The sequence below is a fragment of the Heterodontus francisci genome, chromosome 1 (genome assembly GCF_036365525.1).
Source record: "Heterodontus francisci isolate sHetFra1 chromosome 1, sHetFra1.hap1, whole genome shotgun sequence".
NCBI lineage: Eukaryota > Metazoa > Chordata > Chondrichthyes > Heterodontiformes > Heterodontidae > Heterodontus > Heterodontus francisci.
The window spans coordinates 255,075,191-255,099,202 of NC_090371.1; the positions used below are offsets into that span (position 1 = coordinate 255,075,191).

The 24,012-nt window shown below is 42.6% G+C and overlaps 1 protein-coding gene across 18 annotated transcripts in view; it reads left to right on the forward strand.

Moving 5' to 3' along the window:
- The window catches only part of inpp4b (inositol polyphosphate-4-phosphatase type II B), a 996,728-nt gene that overhangs the window by 617,526 nt on the left and 355,190 nt on the right, over nucleotides 1–24,012 (forward strand). The window contains exon 1 of one of the 18 annotated variants that reach the window (XM_068043232.1): nucleotides 5,930–6,017. The exons of the other annotated variants lie outside the window; for them this stretch is intronic. The gene's annotated coding sequence lies outside the window, so the exon portion shown is untranslated. Of the gene's footprint in view, nucleotides 1–5,929; nucleotides 6,018–24,012 lie in introns of those variants that run through there. 18 annotated transcript variants of the gene reach the window in all.

Consider the following 24,012-nt stretch of genomic DNA (forward strand, 5'->3'; position numbering starts at 1 on the left):
ACTTGAAGCTATGTCCCCTCGTGTTTGCCATCACCATCCGAGGAAAAAGACGCTCACTATCCACCCTATCTAACCCTCTGATTATCTTATATGTCTCTATTAAGTCACCTCTCCTCCTCCTTCTCTCCAACGAAAACAACCTCAAGTCCCTCAGCCTTTCCTCGTAAGACCTTCCCTCCATACCAGGCAACATCCTAGTAAATCTCCTCTGCACCCTTTCCATAGCTTCCACATCCTTCCTATAATGCGGTGACCAGAACTGCACGCAATACTCAAGGTGCGGTCTCACCAGAGTTTTGTACAGCTGCAGCATGACCTCGTGGCTCCGAAACTCGATCCCCCTACTAATAAAAGCTAACACACCATATGCCTTCTTAACAGCCCTATTAACCTGGGTAGCAACCTTCAAGGATTTATGCACCTGGACACCAAGATCTCTCTGTTCATCTACACTACCAAGAATCTTCCCATTAGCCCAGTACTCTGCATTCCTGTTACTCCTTCCAAAGTAAATCACCTCACACTTTTCCACATTAAACTCCATTTGCCATCTCTCAGCCCAGCTCTGCAGCCTATCTATGTCCCTCTGTACCCTACAACATCCTTCGGCACTATCCACAACTCCACCGACCTTAGTGTCATCTGCAAATTTACTAACCCACCCTTCTACACCCTCTTGCAGGTCATTTATAAAAATGACAAACAGCAGTGGCCCCAAAACAGATCCTTGCGGTACACCACTAGTAACTAAACTCCAGGATGAACATTTGCCATCAACCACCACCCTCTGTCTTCTTTCAGCTAGCCAATTTCTGATCCAAAGCTCTAAATCACCTTCAACCCCATACTTCCGTATTTTCTGCAATAGCCTACCGTGGGGAACCTTATCAAACGCCTTACTGAAATCCATATGCACCACATCCACTGCTTTACCCTCATCCACCTGTTTGGTCACCTTCTCGAAAAACTCAATAAGGTTTGTGAGGCACGACCTACCCGTCACAAAACCGTGCTGACTATCTCTAATGAACTTATTCTTTTCAAGATGATTGTAAATCCTGTCTCTTATAACCTTTTCCAACATTTTACCCACAACCGAAGTAAGGCTCACAGGTCTATAATTACCAGGGCTGTCTCTACTCCCCTTCTTGAACAAGGGGAGAACATTTGCTATCCTCCAGTCTTCCGGCACTATTCCTGTCGACAATGACGACATAAAGATCAAGGACAAAGGCTCTGCAATCTCCTCCCTAGCTTCCCAGAGAATCCTAGGATAAATCCCATCTGGCCCAGGGGACTTATCTATTTTCACACTTTCCAAAATTGATAACACCTCCTCCTTGTGAACCTCAATCCCATCTAGCCTAGTCGCCTGAATCTCAGTATTCTCAACAACATTTTCTTTCTCTACTGTAAATACTGACGCAAAATATTCATTTAACACTTCCCCTATCTCCTCTGATTCCACACACAACTTCCCACTACTATCCTTGATTGGCCCTAATCTAACTCTAGTCATTCTTTTATTCCTGATATACCTATAGAAAGCCTTAGGGTTTTCCCTGATCCTATCCACCAATGACTTCTCGTGTCCTCTCCTTGCTCTTCTTAGCTCTCCCTTTAGATCCTTCCTGGCTAGCTTGTAGCTCTCAAGCGCCCTAACTGAGCCTTCACGTCTCATCCTAACATAAGCTGCCTTCTTCCTCTTGACAAGCGCTTCAACTTCTTTAGTAAACCACGGCTCCCTCGCTCGACAACTTCCTCCCTGCCTGACAGGTACATACTTATCAAGGACACACAGTAGCTGCTCCTTGAATAAGCTGCACATTTCGATTGTTCCCATCCCCTGCAGTTTCCTTCCCCATCCTACGCATCCTAAATCTTGCCTAATCGCATCATAATTTCCTTTCCCCCAGCTATAATTCTTGCCCTGCGGTATATACCTGTCCCTGCCCATCGCTAAGGTAAACCTAACCGAATTGTGATCACTATCACCAAAGTGCTCACCTACATCTAAATCTAACACCTGGCCGGGTTCATTTCCCAGTACCAAATCCAATGTGGCATCGCCCCTGGTTGGCCTGTCTACATACTGTGTCAGAAAACCCTCCTGCACACACTGGACAAAAACTGACCCATCTAAAGTACTCGAACTATAGTATTTCCAGTCGATATTTGGAAAGTTAAAGTCCCCCATAACAACTACCCTGTTACTCTCGCCCCTGTCGAGAATCATCTCGCTATCCTTTCCTCTACATCTCTGGAACTATTCGGAGGTCTATAAAAGACTCCCAACAGGGTAACCTCACCTCTCCTGTTTCTAACCTCGGCCCATACTACCTCAGTAGACGAGTCCTCAAACGTCCTTTCTGTCGCTGTAATACTGTCCTTGATTAACAATGCCACAGCCCCCCCTCTTTTACCATCTTCTCTGTTCTTACTGAAACATCTAAATCCCGGAACCTGCAACATCCATTCCTGCCCCTGCTGTACCCATGTCTCCGAAATGGCCACTACATCGAGATCCCAGGTACCAACCCATGCTGCAAGCTCACCCACCTTATTCCGGATGCTCCTGGCGTTGAAGTAGACACACTTTAAACCAGATTCCTCTGCACTGAAGCATTCTGAAGTTTCTCTCCATTTAGATAATTTGCCTTTCTGTTCTTCCAACTAAAATTGATAACCTCACACTTATCCACGTTAACCTCCATCTGCCACATTTTGGCCCATTCACCTAACCTATCCATATCCATTTGTAAATTTCTTATTTCTTTATTGCAACTTACTATCCCACCTATTTTTATGTCATCTGCAAATTTGGCTATAGTACCTTCTATCCCTGCATCCAAGTCATTAATATAGATTGTAAATAATTGGGGCTCGAGGACCAAACCCTGTGGCACCCCACTAGTTACATCTTGCCAACCAGAAAAAGACCCATTTATCCCTCTGTTGGTTAGCCAATCCTCTATCCAAGCTAATAAATTGCCCCTAGCCCCATGTGATCTTACCTTGTGTATTAACCTTTTGTGTAGCACCTTATCAAATGCCTTCTGGAAGTCCAGATATACTACATCTACAGGATCCCCATTATCCACTTTGCTTGTTAGATCTTCTAAGAACTCTAGCAAATTAGTCAAACATGATTTACCCTTCATAAAACCATGTTGACTCTGATGGATTGCATTTGACTTTCTGAATGTCCTGTTATTACTTCCTTAATAATGGATTCTAACAATTTCCCAATGACAGATGTTAAACTAACTGGTCTATAGTTTCCTACTTTCTGCCTCCCTTCCTGTTTGAATAAGGACGTTATATTAGCATTTTTCCAATCCATTGGAACCTTTCCCGCATCCTGGGAATTTTGGAATATTATAACCAATGGATCCACTATCTCCGCTGCCACTTCCTTTAGGACCCTACGATGTAGGCCATCACGCCCTGGGGACTTGTCTGCCTTCAATCCCAATAGTTTGCTCAGTACTTTTTCCCTAGTGATGATGATTGTTCTAAGTTCCTCCCTTTCTATAACCTCTGCATTACTTGTTACTATTGGGATGGTACTAGTGTCCGCCACTGTGAAAACTGAGGCAAAATACTGATTTAGATGGATGATTTGCAACAACATTCAGAAATGTTTCAAAATCTCAAAATGCATAATGCCTGTACTTAAATGATCACTTACTGGTGATGGCAGCCTAAAGGAATAACTGCACAGAGCATCACTATCCAAAATTGCATTGAAAGTGGTTGATCTGGCTGTTTACTTCTATTTATTTACAAACTTAGTTCCCACTGACCAAACTATAGCAAAAATTTATCAGGGACTGAATTTTTAAAAAGTAAACAAATTGAAAGTGTGAAAAAAACTATAGCTATGATGAGTAGCAGGTGCAATCCACTGGGACACCAACAGAGTGTGACTGCTGGATATGAATTAAATAGACACCTTCTGGGTTCTACTGACTTCTAAAGAGATGCAGAGAATTGTGACTATCTACCTGGGAACACATCAAATGAAAATGAGTTTAGATTCTAAATGTTTAGCCATAATTACTTTCACCTTTAAAGCCAATTGTAAAAACCTAACGCAAAGTTTTGAAACAAAATATATCAACATAATTCATTTTTTAAACACATTTCTCTTCATCCATCCCACTTCCCTGACGTTAACTGTCCCTTAATATTTTGTCCCCCTTAATCCAGATCTTGGGTTGAACAAGGACTCGATATGTGGTCCCCTCAATGATATTCCTTCAAAAGCATATGATACAGAGCTTGAATCAGTTGTTCCAGTCAAATTCTCTTTTTTTACCAAATCCAGAAAAAATATATCCTAGTAATGGTTTGTCTGTGCTTTTGGCATAATTCTGAGATGATGTTTGTGAAGAACTTATATAGAAACTTGGCAACCATGTTTGGGAATGATTAGCCTCTAGTTCAGTGATTTGCTGTCTTCTTTCCATTAAAATGGTATTTTCTGAGAAAGGTGGTGCAATCAGTTAGTATATAGTTCTGTCTCTTTGGGATCGAGATTTGAATCCAGCCCAGATTGGTAGATGGAAAGCCTTCTCTGTGTGTTCTCGAGGTTCTACGTGAAAAACGTTTAGGTAGTCTCATTCCAATTCTTAATGGTGCAGTCACACTAAGCTTGATGTTTAAGCCCCACTGAGGCCAGGAACAGAGATGGGCGGGAGCTAAAAATAGGTCCACCAGCTAACGTTCCAGTTCTCCAGCTCCATCCCACCCATGTGCCATTTCTGCGGAGGCTGGTTGTGGGCATGGCGGATCTACCCACCCGTGGGTAGCTTGTTAATGGCCAATTAAAGCCAATTAAAGGAGGCCGACTGGGATTTTCCATTTGGCCTCCAGGTTTCCATAGGTGGCTTGGGCCAGCTTAGATGTCTGGAGGCTGCCTTCTGGCAGCAGACCAGCAAGCTAGTGGTCCAGGCTGGCCACGAGGCCCTCCCTGCCTGTCTGGGTGCTGCAGCAGCTGCAGGCCGCCCTGTAGAGGGGCTTCTCTGCACCCTGTCTCCACCACCCCCCCCCCCCCCCCAACCCCACAAAGAATGGTGGCATGGCTGCAAAACCCATTTTCTAATTTAAATTTTAAAAAATTAGAAAGGGGCGCCTCCACTTTGAAGCGCCCTGTCCCTTACCTATCTGCCATCACAGCCTGCTGCTCCTTTCAAGCTCGAAGGTCTATGATTGGCCCTTCAGCTTTGAAAGCCTGCTCGCCATCCACAATTGGATGGCAAGCCCATGCTCTGGACATTACTTGGCTGCCCTAGGGAAAGTTACAATGAGAGATTGTTCCCCACATAGTGCAGGCTTCTGATCCACATTTCAGCCTGATGGTGTGGTTCAGAAGTCCGCAGGGAAAATCCTGCCTACAGCTTCTATATTTCAGGAAAAATAGCCCTAAACTTGTAATCTCATTCAGAGGGAAACGTTCATACTCTTGTCATAAGGATATTCTGTTGTGATTGGAGCTAAGTTATATTACTATGGCAAAGGAAAGGTTGCTTGCTTTTGTGTCTGCTCTGTGCTATGATTAACCTGTGAGCGTTTGATGCTGGTACTGGAATTCAAGAGAAGAAAAACACCCCCATCTTCATAAGCACAAGCATTTGCCCAAAAATATAAATTGATAAAACAATGCTTTAGACTTACGTTGAAATGTGCATCAAATTGGAATGCTAATATTGCAAATGAAGTTTACCTCGTCTTGATATACAAACTTACAAAATAGAGGACTTGCATCGTGTTGTGAGATGGCCCTCATCAGTTGAGTGCAAGGTTTTAAACTATGTGTGGTTTACTGATTATAGCAGTCTACCACGTCCTTATGCTCTGTCTCCTGTGCTGAAAATAGATGATAAAGATTGTAGCTGCGGTGCTTTTTCTTTCAGTTTTGTGTGCCGTTCTGTTGAAGTATGTAGTAGCAATCATTTATGGTGACAGTTCTGCTCTTCACAGGTATCAGTGACAGCATTCCTGTTGAAACAGAGGTAAGCAGAAGGGATTAATCTGATTAATCGGAGCTATAATTCTACTCGGAAACCATGTATAACTTGAATTTGTTTCCTTAAAAATGATCAGTTCATTTATTAACTCAGCCTTTAGGTCTTGTACTAATTCATCAAAAGTCTGAAAAGTGTTTTTATCCTCTTGACTGGTGCTAGCAAAAGATTTCAGTAGGGTAATTGAACTTGGGAACAAGGCCTGTTGTGACTGTTGAAAACAAGTGGGAGAAGAGAAAAGCCTTTGATTAAATATTTAACCAGAAAGCTATGACTTGCCTGAGACCATTCAGAAAAGCAGTGTACGTTACTAAAATGGTATGGACTTTGATCAAATATTTTCTCAGTATTAGTACTGATAAAGTGTGGAATTGATCAGAAGCAGACTTCACATCAGAAATTTTGAACAACATTTTAATGCTAACAGCATAGTTTTGAAGCATAACTACAGTACAAAAATATGTATTTCATTGGCAGTGTCAGCAATAATATACTCATATATGAAACCTTCAAAATTACATTTTTGCTCTCAATATTTTTCTCTGGTTCAATGTCTCAGGCCATTCCTCTCGGTGAGATCTTGCTCTCCCTGACCCAGGAGTGTGCCAATATTCAGGTAATTTGTGGTGAGCCTAGGAATTGGACAGAATTAGTGCATGCCAGTTTATTAGTTATGCCATGTTGTCTTGTGTGATCGTGCTCCACTTTGGAAAGCAGTAAACATTCCACTGGTCTCTGCTGATCATTCACGTTGGAATGCTAATCTTTCAAAAAATGTAGCCTACTAATGGTTTGATTGTGCCTTTGGCATAATTCTGAGCTGATGTTTGTGAAAATTTAGATGAGCACTTGAAACGCCATAGCATACAAGGCTACGGGCCAGTGCTGGAAAATGGGATTAGAATAGTTAGGTGCTTGATGGCTGGCACAGACACAGTGGGCTTGTTTCTGTGCTGTAAAACTCTATGACTCTAAGAACTTGTAAAGAAAGTAATGGTTTGACTGCTTTTGGCAAATTCTTCTCTGTGTGCTCTAGGGGTTCTACTTGATCCTATCTTTGTCTGATCCCTCCTCCATTGGCACAGGACTGAGAAATTTTTTTAAACAATTTCTTTATGTTTCTTAATTTCAAAATATCTACATTCAAACAAAACCTACAAGATGATTGTATTGAATAACTTAGTCCCACTTTTAAGTTCAATATACATTTAGGAGGAATTTTAATCCCCAAGAACATGGGTGGATTGGGGATAGGTGGGTAGTTAAAGTAATTGATTTTTGGATTGTGAAAAACCCAACTCCAAACTACCCAAATCTGTGTTTAACAGAAATGCAATTTGGATGCATGTAAGTAACCTAATTAGTGCAGCTGGGTGGGTAGGTATCACAGCAATTGATGTTGTTATGAGATATTAAATAAGTATCTTTAAATTGAATTTCACTGTCCTTTATATTTAACATCCTCTAGCACATACTTCATGCCCTCCAAGCTGCTAACTCTACCCTCCACCCCCACCCCCACCCCCAACCCTGGTCCCTTCCACTTCACAGTTATTCAGTTATTATCAGGGCCATAATATCTGTATTCTAGAGCTACTGTGCATCAAAGTTGGGCTAATTTATTTAAATGATTTGTTCAACTTCATATGCATCTTGACAGAAAGAAAGAGACCATTATCATTATGCATGATAGATGAAAGTGCTTCATGTTTGAAATAAACGCTTATTTATTTGAAAATCCTCAAATCCCATCGTCAACTTAGTCATTTGCATTGAATATCATTGCTTGAATAGCTACTAAAATGATGTTTTAGTTTCACAAATTGAATATCATACTTGCACAATATTATTCAGGTTCTACTTGTAATTTTTGAAAATGAGAATGCTAAGCATGACAATACTATTAAAAGAAGCTTCAGGAAAAGTCTTAATAACGACACTGTCCCGTATTTGTTTGTAAAACACATTGGGAGCAAATTTAAGACACTCCACCCAGGTGCAATGGGGCAGAAGAAGTACTTACCATCCCATTCCTATTTGCTGCCATTTTCCTGGGGACATTTGCATGGGCAGCCTTGACACCATCTCTGTTTCAGCTGGAAGTCTCATTCAAATATTCTAAATGCATCTAATTCTATATATATTTAAAATGACAATGAACTATGGTAAATTGTTATTTAAATCTGTCTTGAAGTTACTAGTTTCCTGATTGGGCTGCCACCCTTGATACATTTTCAATGGTTGGGTACACAAATGTCATTCTGTTACTTAACCTTGGCTCCCAACACACACTTCCTCCTCCCTTGCAAGGTTACTGAGAGAGAGGCTTCAAGGTGAGGACTTGAAACGTAGGTTCATACTGAAAAGTTGAATGCAATTAGCATTTGAAAAAGACATGATCAGAATCTGATGATGAATAAGTTTCAGACAGTCAGTAATAGAATGGGAGTGAAGAAATAAATTGGAGGTAGTGTGTAGTTGTGATAGGGAGCTTCTGAAAATCAAAGAAAAGGCAGACTTATCTACAGCAGTTGTCAGAATGGATGGAAATCTGTGATATTGTACATAAGAGACTGGTTTCCCTTCATGGCTCAGTTTGCTGGCTTCAGTGGTCTGCGGTCAGGAAGGGAAAAATAGTCTGGGCTCCTAATCCTTAGTATTGTGACCTCTGTTGGAAATGTAAGTGTGAACATTGAGTGAGGTTGGTAGAGGCTTGCCTGTGTTGCTTCTGGGAACAAATTGCCTTCTCAAGGGCAGTTAGGGATGGGCAACAAATGCTGGCCTTGCCAATGCTGCCCACATCCCATGAAAGAATAATTTTTAAAAAGCTTGCTGATGCACATTGTTGAGTGCTCACACACAAATTATAGCTACTTGGCAAAGGTAATACAAGATAACCAGCACCTATGGAACATAGCCCAGCCAGTGGTCCATGCTTTTAAGACAGCAAGGGGAAAAGTGCGAAGAAAAAAAAAAGTAGCAAGCTGATAATAGGACTTTGTTATAGATGGAGATGGCAATTGAGCTAAACTGAATGGTTTAGTAGATCAAAGCAGCTTCAGAAAAAAGGGAAGATAATAATTGGAGTAATTATGCTGAATTAAAATGGTCAGATTTAAGGTCACTTTCAAAATGAGCTTATGCAAGAATGCATCTTGGCACAGGATGTTAAACAAAGGAGGAGGGTGCAGGTCTTACTTGATCTAATATTTTCCAGTGAATTGGAGATGTTGAGGAACATTTAATTGCTGATAATAACTTCATCATTAGAACTGATACTATAAATTGCGCAGGAGCAATTATCAAAACGAAAGTACCAACTTTCAAGAGAACAGATTTCAGTAAGGAAGAGGCTAGAAAGAGTTATTTCAGTGAATGTACTGAAGAGGAAAACACCATGAAAAATGACATCCTTTCAATAATTAATGGTAATGAAATGTATCTCATTAGCTGCAAAGGATGTAAATTAGGTGCAAAGTGCACTATCAAGAAGGAGGAGATGATCAAAGCCAAAACCCAAATGGTTGATCAGCAGTTAAAAAGAAGTATAAGAAGATAAAATAAGTGTTTAAAGTTGATCAAGAGTCTGTGTGAGGAAGAAGATTGGAATATGTACAAAAGTAAATTGAAAGTTACCAACAGGATTATTGAAGATGGCCAAGAACAGTTCCATCCCTAACAGAAGCCAAATGCTTGCCTAGCTGCAGAAGTGAGTGCTAAAGACATTTATTCATCTTCATTGACCTTGTCAACCTCGAGCCAAATAGAGTAAATTTCCCTCTGCCACCAGAATGGATTGAGTCAAACTCCTGCCCAAGGAATAAACAGGAATGCCTCTTACCACAATCAACATGCCCCATAGATCCCAAAGATACCATCCCAATCTTGAAAAACTACACTGACATGGAAATACATAGAAATTACAGCACAGAAATAGGCCATTCGGTCTAACCAGTCCATGTAAATCACAGAATCTCTGAATCGTTACAGCACAGAAGGAGGCCATTTGGCTCATCGTGTCTCTGCTGGCTGTCTGAAAGAGCAATTTACCTAGTGCCACTCCCCCCACCTTTTCCCAGTAGCCCTCCACATTCTTTCTTTTCAGATAACAATCCAACTCCCTCTTGTATGCCTCGATTGAACCTGCCTCCACCACACTCTCTAATAGTGCATTCCAGATCCTAACCATTTGCTGCATGAAAAAGTTTTTCATCATGTCGCCACTGCTTCTTTTGTCAATTACCTAAAATCTGTGACCTCTTGTTCACAATCCTTCCACCAATGGGAACAGTTTTTCCCTATCTGCTTTGTCCAGACCCCTCATGATTTTGAACACCTCTATCAAATCTCCTCTCAATTTTGTCTTCTCCAATGAAAATAGTCCCAACTTCTCCAATATATCCATGTAATTGAAGTTCCTCATCCTTGGAACCATTCTCATGAATATTTTCTGCAGTCTCTCTAATGCCTTCACATCTTTTCTAAAGTGTGGTGCCCAGACTGGACACAATAACCCAGTGGAAGCCAAACCAGTGTCTTATAGAGGTTTAATATAACTTCAGTGCTCTTGTACTCTATGCCCCTATTAATGAAGCCTAGGATGCTGTATGATGTATTAACCGCTCTCTCAACCTGTCCTGCCACCTTCAATGATTTGAGCACTTATGTACCCAGGTCTCTCTGCTCCTGCACCCGCTTTGGAATTGCACCCTTTATTTTATATTGTCTCTCCGCATTCTTCCTACCAAAATGAATCACTTCACAATTCTCTGCATTAAATTGCATCTACAACTTGTCCGCCCATTTCACCAACCCTTTTTTGAACAAGGGTGTAACGTTTGCAATTCTCTAGTCCTCTGGCACCACCTGTGAATCTAAATAAGACTGGAAAATTATGGCCAGTGCCACTGCAATTCCCACTCGATTTCCTCAGTATCCCAAAACTATACCCAGTACTCCCCCACTGTGGTCTTACTAACATTTTACATAAATTTTCTATTTAGTACAACTTTTTTTCTTATATTCATTCCTGGGATGTGAGATTCACTGGCATTTATTGTCCATCCCTATTTGCCCTTCAGAAGGTGATGGTGAGCTGCCTTCTTGAACTGCTGCAATCCACTGTTCACGCACCGTGCTCGTTCGGAGAGAATTTTAGGATTTTGGCCCAGCGGCAATGAAGGAACGGCAATATTGTTCTAAGTCATGATGGTGTGTGACTTGGATGGGAACTTGCAGGTGGTGGTGTTCCCATGTATCTGTTGCCCTTGTTGTAGGTAATAGAGGTCACAGGTTTGGAAGGTGCTGTTGAAGGAGCCTTGATGAGTTGCTGCAGTGCATCTTGCAGATCATAGAATAGAATCATAGAAAGTTTAAGGCACATAAAGTGGCCACTTGGCCCATCATGTCTGTGCCGACCGAAAAACAATCCACCCATTTTAATCCCACCTTCCAGCATTTGGTCCGTAGCCCTGCAGCTTACGGCACTTGAGGTGCATTTCCAGACTCCTTTTGAATGAGTTTAGGGTCTCTGCCTCAACTACCCTTTTAGGCAGTGAGTTCCAGACCATCACCACCCTCTGGGTGAAAAAGATTTTCCTCATCTCCCCTCTAATTTTTCTACCAATCACTTTAAATCTATGCCCCCTCTTCACTGACCTCTCTGCTAAGCTGAATAGACCCTTCACCTCCACTCTATCCAAACCCCTCAAAATTTTGTACATTTCAATCAGATCTCCCCTCAGCCTTCTCTGTTCCAAGGAGAATAACCCCAGCACTGGAAAAGAGAAAGTTTAGAGGAGATTTGATAGATGGTACACACTACTGCCACTGTGCGTTGGTGGCGGAGGGAGTGAATGTTTAAGGTGGTAGATGGGGTGCCATCAAGTGGGTTCCTTTGTCCTTTGTCTGTTGTCGGAACTGCACTCATCCAGGTAATGGAGAGTATTCCATCACACTCTTGACTTATGCCTTGTTGATGGTGGACAGGCTTTGGACAGTTAGGAGTTAAGTTAGTCGCCACAGAATTCACAGCCTCTGACGTGTTCTTGCAGTCACAGTATTTATATGGCTGGACCAGTTCAGAGTCTTGTCATTGGTAACCCCTAGGTTTTGATGGTGGGGGATTCAGTGATAGTAATGATGTTAAATGTCAAGGGGCGATGGTTAGATTCATTCTTGTTGGAGATGGTCATTGCCTGGCACTTGTGTGGCACGGATGTTACTTGCCATTTATCAGCCCAAGCCTGAATGTTGTCCAGATCTTGCTGCATGTGGACATAGACTGCTTCAGTATCTGAGGAGTTATGAATGGCACTAAACATTACGCAATCATCAGCCTCACTTCTGACTTTATGTTGGAGGGAACGTCATTGATGAAGCAGCTGAAGATGGATGGAGCTAGGACATCTTGCCATAAAACCACGTTTCCATTACCTTTTTTATGTCCTTATCCAATTGAGATGCTGCTTTTTTATATCTTGTGAACCTGAAATCTCAAATCCCTTTGCTCGATCATATTACCCAGCCTTTCCTTATTCAGAGTATAATTTTTGCTTTTATTGATGATCTAGATGAAGGCATTGGGAGAACAGTGTACATGTTTGTGGATATGATTTGTGCGAGTTTTAGAACCTTACATGAGAAAACAATTATCACAGTCAGATCTAGATGCTATGGGAGGATGGGCCAATGTCTAGCACTTCAATAGAGATAAATGTAGCTTTATGCAAATGGGAATGGTTAAAGACTAATATATGTATACCAAACTAAAGAGTGTTGAGTGAGAAGAGACTGTGGTGTTGTAGTATGTGATCTCTAAAGGTTGCAGATAAATTAAAGAGTATCTGAATATATTGATGGGGCAAACCAGTACAAAACAAAGAGCACTATACTTTCCCAAATAAGACTTTTGTTAGGCTGCATCTAGAATGCTGTGTCTGTTTAGGTCTCCTCACATGGTGGATGTTGTAGTGGCCCTCAAAAATCTTCGGAGGATGAATGCTAGATTGAGAACTAGCTTTAAGCTCTTTAGTTACCACAGTTGACTTTGACAGCTATGTCTTTTTATTCTGGAGTAGTGTAGACTTTGGGGAAATTTGATTGTGCTATTTAAAATAATGGTCAAACTATTTGAGTTCGATAGGTTAGGTAGTATGGGTGGATCAGCATATAAATTACGTCAGCATAGAACTAGTTTAGCTGTTGGGAGGTTTTCTTTTTGCAGGGTGACCTTATCCTTTGGAACAAATTGCTGGCTAGTGCAGTGACTGTGGATTTGCTGCAGGTATTCACAGGGCACTGGAGTAGTTTCTAGCTGTGGTAGATGTCACAACAGACCGAAGGTAGAAGGAGTGTTACGTGAAGTGCGTCATGGTCCCTGCAGTTTTCTGGTACTTGGGTTGAAGAGAAAGTCTCAGTCTTTTTCTGAATTGGCCTTGATTTTTTTTCGCTTTTTTTTGCCTCCCCACCCCCACCCCCACCCCCCCTCTCCACTCAATGGGGTGGGTGATGGGTATAATGATGCTCCATGAGGTTACGTGGCAGATTTGATGGACAAGCTGGTCTTTTCCCATTTTCTTATGTTTGCATTTGTTTTTAACCAAATCTACCACTCCACTTGCTGGCATTTAGGGCTGGATGTTCGTTATAAAGGTGGGAAACAGGAACCGGTCTGGTTTTGGGTCAGAAACCCACCTGCTGTGGGAAACTGATTCAGATTGCAATTTTCAAATGGGTAAGCTTTTAATTCGTTATGGAAATGGGTTTTCTGACTACTTAAAGCCAGTGGGATTGAAATTGGAGATGGGTCAGATCAAGTGTGGGGCTCATGTAGACACCCCATGACAACCATCACTGAGGCTGCTGGCTGTCTTGAGGGAGAGATCTGTGTTTTGTGCCAAAACCTTCCATTTCACCACAGGCAGGTGAGCTGTCACAGGGAAGCTGGAGGCCTGGCTCCCGGGGCAGGACAAACCCTCGCTTCATCAATGCCAACCTGGATCCAATGCTGCAGGCCATGAGGGAGAGGAGGGAGGTCCTCTTGCCAGAGGCTGGCAGGAGGAGGCCACCTCATCATGCAGCAGGGGCACCTCTCTGTTCAGTATCCCCCTTCACCCCCTGTTTCACCTCTGTGCTTATTTCCTGCTGCTCTCCCGATGAGCTGTCTTCTTCCAGGGTCTCACTGCCAATGGGCCTGCCTAATTCCTGTCTGAGGCCTTGAAATACATATCGGTAGAATGGATGATTTGATTTTGGCTAAAGATGGATGCTGAATTTTTCGAAGATTTTTTTCTGGGTTTCTGCTGTCCTGTTCACTCAGATCCCAGCTGTTACACAAATTTAATCCTTTATCTCCTGCCCATAGAAGGATGTAGCTGATGCTCTCCTCTTCGCTAGTGCCTTTTAGAAAATTACTGAATGTCAATCTGCACTTTTGTTTGAACTTCTCAAATGCCTCTCTGGCATTAGCTCCCCAATTGATTATGGGCTATGGCTGTGACGGTGGTCATTTCGTTTTTGCACGATTCACTCATTTCGCTCTATCTCGCACTAATTTGGGTTGATTTTTTCCAATTTAATTCAGCATTAAATTTGTTTAAAATGTGTTAGGCTTACTCACAGCCACCTACTGCCATCATATTATGTCTCCTGGTTCCCATAAGTTAGAAATAATCACACTTTAAGCTTAAAAATACTGGAGCTCTTTGTTTATTTCATTCAGCTTCCATCCTGCATGGTAAGGACTCCTTGTAGACTGGTGTAGTGTTATGTGTCACATGACTCTCCAGTGCAGCTGTTAATGTGGCTCCCTGGAATACTTACACATTGTACTATCATGTCAATATGTTATTAGTGTAGAATGAGGATAGTAGACTCTGGGTCAAAGTAACAGGAGTTTATTTACAGGTGTCTTCTTACTGATGATGCTCAAGGTCTATATACATAATTTACCCAGCAACAGCTTATGTACATTATACTACATCCCACCTCCAAGTCTCCGACTTCATTCATCAGGTCAGTAATGTGGTGGGGTTGTAACGACTCTGCCATAGTGTGTTCTTCTTTCACTTGTTTGAGGTATTGAGTCTTTCAGTTTTTCTTCCTCACTTTTCTATGGGTGAGTGGAACTATTAGATGACTCAGGTTCTCTGATTTCACTGTTGTCTGAGTGATCTGTTGTTGGTTGTGTCAATGGTTCATCAGCTGTCTCTGATAGCTGATTCTCTTGATCTTTCATCAGTTCTTGATGGTATCATCTCTTTGTGAAAACATTCACGTGCAGGAGCTTCTCTTGAGCCACTTCCTCTTCCCCTCCATCCCTCCACTTTGCATTGGCCTCGAAGGAAGGGGCCTTTTAAGTGGTGGCACATTCGTCTTAAGGTAGCACTGTTCTTTCTCCTGAATCCACTCACTGTGCCCGCCTTTTTGGGGGGGAATCTCGCATTCCTCCTCGAATCCTCCTCGGAGGACCGCGGCTTCTTGGGGGTGGAGGTGGTCTATACAATTTTCAAATGTTGGTCTAATAGCTTGCTGTAATTTAATAGGTTTTCTATCCAAAGATTTCCCATTCAAATCCCAGGTTGCATCCTTCGCATCTCCTGGACTTTCGAAGGTAACCAAAGCAAACCCCTCCACTTAGTGGTTTCACAATCTTTCATCAGCAGAACTTCTACTATTCTTCCATATTTGCCAAACGCTGCTCCAAGTTCCTTTTCATTTGTTTCAGTATTCAGACCATCAATGAAGAGTTTTCTGGAATGATTTGCTTCCATCCTGTGTAACATCTATAATGTGAGGCATGCTTTTTCACTAAGGAGCGAACAGGCTTGATTGCTAATGATGTATGGGGTTTCTGGAATGGTGTTGTCTCTGTGTCAAGGTTGTCTGTATTTCTCCCACAATCGTCAGCTGATTTCCTCTGGGCCGATATAATTTTTTTGTTGGTTTTCTTAAGCCTTTCTTTCCTCAGCCAAGGTGTTTGATCAGACAGGATCCAGTATCTAATTTAAAAGTAGTTTTATTTTCTCCCACTAGAATTTCTGCTTCCCAGCAATCTTCATTTTTTTCCCTGTACTTCTCCATGGAAGGGAGTATTAATTGTTTGACCCTCCTTTATTTACTCTATCTTTTTTCTAGTGTGCAGCATTGTTTTCTGCTGTGACAGCCCTGCTGAAAGTGCCCCTTTCTCTTGCACCAGAAAATTTCAGCTCCCAAGCTGGTCAATTTTCCCGCCAGTGCAGCTCCCAGCCACACCTACTGCAATTCAGTTGCTGTCTGTAGGTGTCTTTCCTACCTCTCCGGCTTTCTGGTGCCATTTCTCTCTGTTTTCCTCGATGGACCCAACTGATTCCAGGATTTTCAAGGCTGGACTCCCCCAATCTCCCTGAACTAGCAGTTAGAGTCATAGAGAGATACAGCACTGAAACAGGCCCTTCGGCCCACCGAGTCTGTGCCGACCATCAGCCACCCATTTATACTAATCCTACATTAATCCCATATTGCCTACCACATCCCCAACTTCCCTCAATTCTCCGACCTACACTAGGGGCAATTTACAATGGCCAATTTACCTATCAAACTGCAAGCCTTTGGCTGTGGGAGGAAACCAGAGCACCCGGCGGAAACTCACGTGGTCACAGGGAGAACTTGCAAATTCCGCACAGGCAGGACCCAGAACTGAACGCGGGTCGCTGGAGCTGTGAGGCTGCAGTGCTAACCACTGCACCACTATGCCGCTTACTCTGTACCAATTACTCTTCCATTCTTCTGACTGCCTGCTCAATGAAATGGCTTTTTGGAAAGTCAAATCCTCTTTCGGCTGAAGTTGTCTATAACCCCGACTACTATTCTGTCCCGAATCAGTTCCTCTCGCAGACTCCCATAGTCACAATCTTCCGCTACTTTATACAGGTCAGTAAGAAATCGCTACTTTCACTGACTTTTTGAGTGCGCCTGTTGAACCCAGCTCTCTCCATGATTACAAGTTTTCGAATCTGAAAGTGACCTTCGAATGCTTTAATCACCTCACCATATGGAGTTTCTTTTCGTCGATCCCAGGGTAGTCAGAATGTTGTCCACACTGTCTGCCATGGTGTAAAGCAAAACACTGACCTGTTCTTTGTCTGATTGAGCTGAATGGTACTATTTGGGCCTTGCTGCTCATTTGAAGCTCTCTGGTAATGGAATTGATTTTTCCATGTTTCTTCGAAGTCTTCGATCTCTTCTGCCTTCTTAAGCTGGGAAAATCGTTTTTACTGCTGCCACCATGTACTATGTTGTCAATGTGCTATTCGTATTGAACGAGGAAAGTAGACTCTGGGTCAAAGTAACAGGAATTTTATTTACAGGTGTCTTCTTACTAGGTTATCTACATGAACATTGAGTAGCATGAGGTACAGACCCGTGACATCACATCCTGTGATGATGCTTCAGGTCTCTCTACATAATCTATCCAACAACAACTTATGCACATTATACTACACACATAACACTTAGTTCCTAGCTAATTAGTTACTAGCACTTTACAGATGATATTACAATATATAACATTGATATTTATTAATGTCATATTTAATTAAATATTCCAAAATGTTTCCTATCAGGTAGAAATGGTCTGGTTTCCTTCAAATGGTGCCTACAAATTTTGCTTAACTTGTCTCTAATTCGATTTGACTTTCAACAACATATACCTTCTGTGCTCTTACAGTTTATTTTAGAATTTGTATGAACATGTTCATTGTTATTTCTGTGTTATAAACTAGATAGTGAAAGAAGTAGAAAAATGAACCAGCAATCTATAAAGAAAGCCATTTAAAATAGTATCATAAGAATAAAGTGAAACCCAACAAGAAAAGGAAATTGTACCTGACAAATAAATTGGATTCCTTTTCTAGAGGACTGAACGAATGATCCAGTCACAGGAGTTCAAATCCAATCATGGCAACTGGGGAATTCAAACTCCAATAAATAAATCTGGAATTAAAAGTTGGTATCACCGAAACTACAGGATTGTAGTAAAAACTTACCTGGTTCACTAATGTTCTTTAGGCAAGGTCATCCTTACCTGGTCTCACCTATATGTGATCCACAGCAATGTGGCTGATTCTTAACGGCCTTCTGAAAAGAGCTAGCAAATACTCAGTTTTATTCAAGAAAGTGGTTCACCACCACCTTTTCATGGGCAATTAGGGGTTAACAACATCCACATCCTATGAATGAATAAAAAGTACTTAGTAGTTGTTGCAAGTATTGATTGTGAACTATTTGAAAACAACTTACACTAAAGATCTGTCGATAAAATGATGGTTCATTGTAACAAGTCAGAAAACTGCAAGTTAATTGGAAAATTAGTTTGACAGTAGGATGCAGAGGGTATTATAAATGGTAATTATTGAAGTTGAGCAGCAGTGACTAATGGAATTCAAAGGAATCTGTCCTGGGCTTCAATTATCATGTTTATTAGTGACCTTGCTTATAGGGTTGTAAGCAGAATGTTTAAAATTGTGAATCAAATTAAATGATGTGTGGGAGGTAGATATGTAAGTTGTTTGGGCATATTCAGGGTCAGACTTGGCATTTGGGTTGAAAATAATACACAATATAATAACACAGTGAGGGTGCAGCCTCGTAGAATATGCAGCAAAAAAAGACTTGGGTGTGATGGAAGCAATCTGACTCCACAACGCAAGACTATAATTATTGAGGCATGCAGAATGTTGAGAGTGTATGGCGAACAGAAGCATAAAATCTAGGGAAGTAATGGAGAGAAATTGCAATGCATTAGCGAATTTATACTTCGACATCCTGTTTTGGTTGCCAAAGGCTCTATATTTCATTGTGCGGAAAGGTTCTAGCCACCCAAAATGGGCAGGCGAGGGACCAGAAATCGCAAGTTTGTAAACCTGCCGCCTCCCTTATCTATTCGTGTAGCATTACATTCTGTACCTTATCTGCCAATGCTTCATTTAAGTACTTGCACTTTTGCAAAGAGCTGCATTGATAGGGTTATGCACATAATCCCTTTTTTAAAATTCATTCATGGGATGTGGGCGTCGCTGGCCAGGCCAGCATTTATTGCCCATCCCTAATTGCCCTTGAGAAGGTAGTGGTGAGCTGCCTTCTTGAACCGCTGCAGTCCATGTTGGGTAGGTACACCCACAGTGCTGTTAGGAAGGGAGTTCCAGGATTTTGACCCAGCGACAATGAAGGAACGACGATATAGTTCCAAGTCAGGATGGTGTGTGACTTGGAGGGGAACTTGCAGGTGGTGGTGTTCCCATGCATTTGCTGTCCTTGTCCTTCTAGTTGGTAGAGGTCGCGGGTTTGGAAGGTGCTGTCTAAGGAGCCTTGGTTTGTTGCTGCAGTGCATTGTGTAGATGGTATACACTGCTGCCATTGTGCGTTGGTGGTGGAGGGAGTGAATGTTTGTAGATGGGATGCCAATCAAGCAGGCTGCTTTGTCCTGGATAGTGTCGAGCTTCTTGAGTGTTGTTGGAGCTGCATCCATCCAGGCAAGTGGAGAGTGTTCCATCACACTCCTGAATTGTGCCTTGTAGATGGTGGACAGGCTTTGGGGAGTCAGGAGGTGAGTTACTTGCCACAAGATTCCTAGCTTCTGACCTGCTCTTGTAGACACGGTATTTATATGGCAACTCCAGTTCAGTTTTTGGTCAATGGTAGCCCCGAGGATGTTGATAGTGGGGGATTCACGATGGTAATGCTGTTGAATGTCAAGGGAAGATGGTTAGATTCTCTCTTGTTGGAGATGGTCATTGCCTGCCACTTGTGTGGCGCAAATGTTACTTGCCACTTATCAGCCCAAGCCTGGATATTGTCCAAGTCTTGCTGTATTTCTACAAGGACTGCTTTAGTATCTGAGGAGTCACGAATAGTGCTGAACATTATGCAATCATCAGCGAACATCCCCACTTCTGACCTTATGATTGAAGGAAGGTCATTGATGAAGCAGCTGAAGATGGTTGGGCCTAGGACACTACCCTGAGGAACTTTTGCAGTGATGTCCTGGAGTTCAGATGATTGACCTCCAACAACCACAACCATCTTCCTTTACGCTAGGTATGACTCCAGCCAGAGGAGGGTTTTCCCCCTGATTCCCATTGACCTCAGTTTTGCTAGGGCTCCTTGATGCATTGCTCGGTCAAATGTTGCCTTGATGTCAAGGGCAGTCACTCTCACCTCACCTCTTGATTTCAGCTCTTTTGTCCATGTTTGAACCAAGGCTGTAATGAGGTCAGGAGCTGAGTGGCCCTGGCGGAACCCAAACTGAGCGTCACTGAGCAGATTATTGCTAAGCAAGTGCCACTTGATGGCACTGTTGATGACACCTTCCATCACTTTACTGATGATTGAGAGTAGGCTGATGGGGTGGTAATTGGCCGGGTTGGACTTGTCCTGCTTTTTGTGTACAGGACATACCTGGGCAATTTTCCACATTACAGGGTAGATGCCAGTGTTGTAGCTGTACTGGAACAGCTTGTCTAGGGGCACGGCAAGTTCTGGAGCACAGGTCTTAAGTACTATTGACGGAATATTGCCTTTGCAGTATCCAGTGCCTTCAGTCGTTTCTTGATATCATGCGGAGTGAATCGAATTGGCTGAAGTCTGGCATCTGTGATGCTGGGAACTTCAGGAGGAGGCCGAGATGGATCATCAACTCGGCACTTCTGGCTGATGATTGTTGCAAATGCTTCAGCCTTATCATTTGCACTGATGTGCTGGGCTGCCCCATCATTGAGGATGGGGATATTTATGGAGCCACCTCCTCCAGTTAGTTGTTTAATTGTCCACCACCATTCACGGCTGGATGTGGCAGGACTGCAGAGCTTTAGGTCTGATCCGTTGGTTATGGGATCGCTTAGCTCTGTCTATCGCATGCTGCTTACGCAGTTTTGCACTCAGATAGTCCTGTGTTGTAGCTTCACCAGGTTGACACCTCATTTTGAGGTATGCCTGGTGTTGCTCCTGGCATGCCCTCCTGCACTCTTCATTGAACCAGGGTTGGTTGATAGTAATGGTAGAGTGGGGGATATGCCGGGCCATGAGGTTACAGATTGTGGTTGAATACAGTTCTGCTGCTGCAGATGGCCCACAGCGCCTCATGGCTGCCCAGTTTTGCATTGCTAGATCTGTTCGAAATCTATCCCATTTAGCACAGTGATAGTGCCACACAACACGAAGGAGGGTATCCTCAATGTGAAGGCGGGACTTCGTCTCCACAAGGACTGTGCGGCGGTGGTCACTCCTACCAATACTGTCATGGACAGATGCATCTGTGGCAGGCAGATTGGTGAGGACGAGGTCAAGTATATTTTCCCCTCTTGTTGGTTCCCTCACCACCTGCCGTATACCCAGTCTAGCAGATATGTCCTTTAGGACTCGGCCAGCTTGGTCCGTAGTGGTGCTACCGAGCCACTCTTGGTGATGGACATTGAAGTCCCCCACCCAGAGTACATTCTGTACCCTTGCCACCCTCAATGCTTCTTCCAAGTGCTGTTCAACATGGAGGAGTACTGTTTCATCAGCTGAGGGAGGGCGGTAGGTGGTAATCAGCAGGAGGTTTCCTTGCCCATGTTTGACCTGATGCCATGAGACTTCATGGGTTCCAGAGTCGATGTTGAGGACTCCCAGGACAACTCCCTCCCGACTGTATACCACTGTACCGCCACCTCTGCTGGGTCTGTTCTGCCGGTGGGACAGACTAGTCAAGCAACAGCCTGACATAGTGAGTATGACTATGTCAGGCTGTTGCTTGATTAGTCTGTGGGACAGCTGTCCCAACTTTGGCACAAGCCCCCAGATGTTAGTAAGGAGGACTTTGCAGTGTCGACAGGGCTGGGTTTGCCATTGTTGTTTCCGGTGCCTAGGTCGATGCCGGGTGGTCCGTCCGGTTTCATTCCTTTTTATTGACTTCGTAGTGGTTAGCTACAACTGAGTGGCTTGCTAGGCCATTTCAGAGGGCAGGTAAGAGTCAACCACATTGCTGTGGGTCTGGAGTCACATGTAGGCCAGACCAGGTAAGGATAGCAGATTTCCTCCCCTAAAGGACATCAGTGAACCAGACATTGTTTTTACAACAATTGACAATGGTTTCTTGGCCATCATTAGACTAGCTTTTTAATTCCATATTTATTAATCAAATTCAAATTCCACCTTCTGCTGTGGTGGGATTTGATCCCATGTCGCCAGAGCAATATCCTGCGTCTCTGGGTTACACTTTTTAATGCAGTGTTGTCATGGACTCAGCCAGTGCACTTATTTTGTGTGTTAAGGGTCAATCCACCTTTTGAGGAAACACTTCTCCAAATGCCAGAGTTCCATTTATGGTTGCTCAAATGTAATGATATTGTTTTCATTCCTCCTCACTCATTGAGTTTATTGGAAGACAAAAAAAAAGCATGGTGATCCACTTACATCAGATGTGGATTGCCTACAGGCCAAAATCCATGGGGCAGGCACCACCACTTGGCAGGGTCAGAGCAGAATTCTTTTTACAGGCTCAGGTTCAGCAGGGAGGTTGTTACTGACTTGTGCCATCTGTTGCAAACAGACCTGTAGATATCCTTTCATCACAGTTGTAGTATTGCCATTGGCAATCAAGGTCATCAAAGCAATTACTTTTTTTGCCTCCAGCTCCTTCTAGGCTATCACAAGGGATATCTGCAGTATAAGCCAATTTGTGGTACACAGTTGCATCAAGCAAGTGAAAGATATATTGTTCAACCGAGTAAACACTTTCCTCACTTTCCCTAAAGAAAAGCAACAGCAGCATGGCAGGGCAATACAATTTCAGAATTCACCTAAGTACAGGGAGTCACTGGTGGTATCACCACTTCACCCCACCTGTGCGCTGTGATTCACTTAGTATTACATCCCTGAAGCTCACCATCTAAATTTCCTCAGGTTGATGTCACTGCACCAGTGCTTGCAACAGATGGCATGAGTGAAGCTTTGTGCTGTGAGTTGTTGGCTTCTTTAAGCCATTACGGCTTCTAACTGAGCTACATGGAATGTCTGCAGAAACAGCACAATAACATATGTTAGAATGCTACCTGCACAAAACCCTTTCAAATAGAGCTTAACAAGGTAAAATATTGTGTGTTGTGGTGGTATACTTGAATGTATGCCAATGAGGGAGTAGTGGGTGTAGTAGTAATAGTAGGGGAGCACAAACCCTTCTAATTAGGGCCCTAACAAATTTATGGTCAAATTTTACAAATTTCACTGTCATAGCATTTTAAGAATCATAAATTTCACATAATTAAATCATAAATTACACAATGTTGCAACAAACCATGAAAATTATCCATTTAAAACAAAAAAAAATGACAAAAGAGGTTTCTCTTTTCCAATGGTATTTATTATATACTCAAAAACTATTGTAGAAGCTGACTATAAATGGGTCACATTCTTTACTCGCTGAAGTCAGTGGTTGAATGTGAGCATGGAATAACCTGCAACTGTCTCTTTCTTCATTCCCTGTCTCTGCTGTTTGAACACCTGTCCGTGTTTAGACACAGCTCTCTGCATTCTACAGAGTTTATCCCCTCACATTGTGTCGCAAAAACCTTCAGTAGGTAGTTCTGTTGTAGTTTATTTGCACTTGGCAAGCAACCACCATTTTGCACGTTATGTTGAATGAATACCCACAGTTTTGGATGATCGAGTTTTTCCAATGGTATGTTGGCACTTGCAAAAGCATCCACAAGTTTCATGGTAACCAACTGACAATTGTCTGAGCTCAATTGACTTCTTTAAAAAAGGTGAAATTGTTGCTTGTTTTTTTTTTTGCTTGTTTGTTTTCCAAGAGTGCAGTGTCAGATTTTCTCTTTCTGCTGTGATGCCTTTTGGACTGTAAGTGATGCTGAACCGTTGCCCGCCGTGTGTGATCCAACAAAACATTGCAGCTTGTACAATGCAGTACACCACCATCAGCATGCAGAATTTGGCTTCCAAATTCTTTCAT